Here is a 1,144-nt window from a genome sequence, read left to right as displayed (position 1 = left end):
GCCAGTCATTATAGGAAGCCTGGAACTTGCAGAGGAAGACAGGTGGCTTTGATGGTTATTGATGAGTTCACTAGGTACGGATGGAAGTTTTCAAAGAGACCGAATGAAATACCAGGTCCTGAGCTTGGGTCCTCATGTTGCTGCTGCCACGAGGAACAGGTGGGAAGGCTCCGGAGTATCAGATGTGTCAAGTACAGGTGAACAGTAACTGGATCACCCCAGGGGCCTGAGGCGGCCGGGGCACCGCCTGTGATCCATCAAGGGAAGCGGTGTCCTGGGGGCAAAGCCAAGTCCCTCCCACCTGTCAGCTGTGGGACTCAGGTTAACCTGAGCCTGTTCCCACAGGACTGACATTGACTGGTTCCAGTCAATCGAAGTTGATGCAAATCAGTGCCATTTCCTCTGCAGCAATAATTAACCTGCCGCAACCTTGTAGGAGCAGGTAGTTTTGGGAGAATGGTGGGGAGATGTTGGAGGCAGATTAGCATTTTTCAGCTCTCATGGTGATTTGTGCTGAATTTCAGTGTGCGTGCACGCGGTTCCAACTCATTACCATAAAAGAACCTCATAAATTCAATTGCTAGGCAGGGAAAATCGACTGTTTAGACAGAGGGCCTGGGATGCTAGTCTGCTCTGAGGGACTGTGGGAGGCCTGGTCCCCACCTGAGTGTCCTCAATTTCCTGATCTGACCTCTAGAATTCGTCCAGCCCAGGGACCTATGATCCTATTCACTGTAACCAATGAGGGGCCTGCCTGGGGCCCGAGGAAGCATCTAGCCTGCCTGCCTGAGCAGTTGCCAACAGATGACACGTGATCTTCATTTCCAGTCACTTGGAAGACATCACTGCCTCCTTGGGCCCTCTGCACATGAGCAGCTGCCCCGTGATTACAGGTGGTGGGCTTATTTTGGGGGGATCAGGTGGCCCAGTGAACTGATTACTTGCAGGGGGTGGGGCTCTCTGTTTTGGTCATTTTGATCCCAGCATTTAGCACAAGGCACTCAAGACCCAAGAACCATTTATGGAAAGGGGGACGAAAGACCAGAGGGAAGAACATTTCCCCGGAAATCCTTCCTTATGTTGGAACCAAATCCTACCGCCGTCAGCTCAAGTCACGTTCTCTGCAGCTTACTCTTTTTTCCAT

This window comes from Bubalus kerabau, chromosome 1, assembly GCF_029407905.1.
Source record: "Bubalus kerabau isolate K-KA32 ecotype Philippines breed swamp buffalo chromosome 1, PCC_UOA_SB_1v2, whole genome shotgun sequence".
In the NCBI taxonomy this organism is placed as follows: Eukaryota; Metazoa; Chordata; class Mammalia; order Artiodactyla; family Bovidae; genus Bubalus; species Bubalus kerabau.
Note: the sequence above shows the minus strand (reverse complement) of the source record.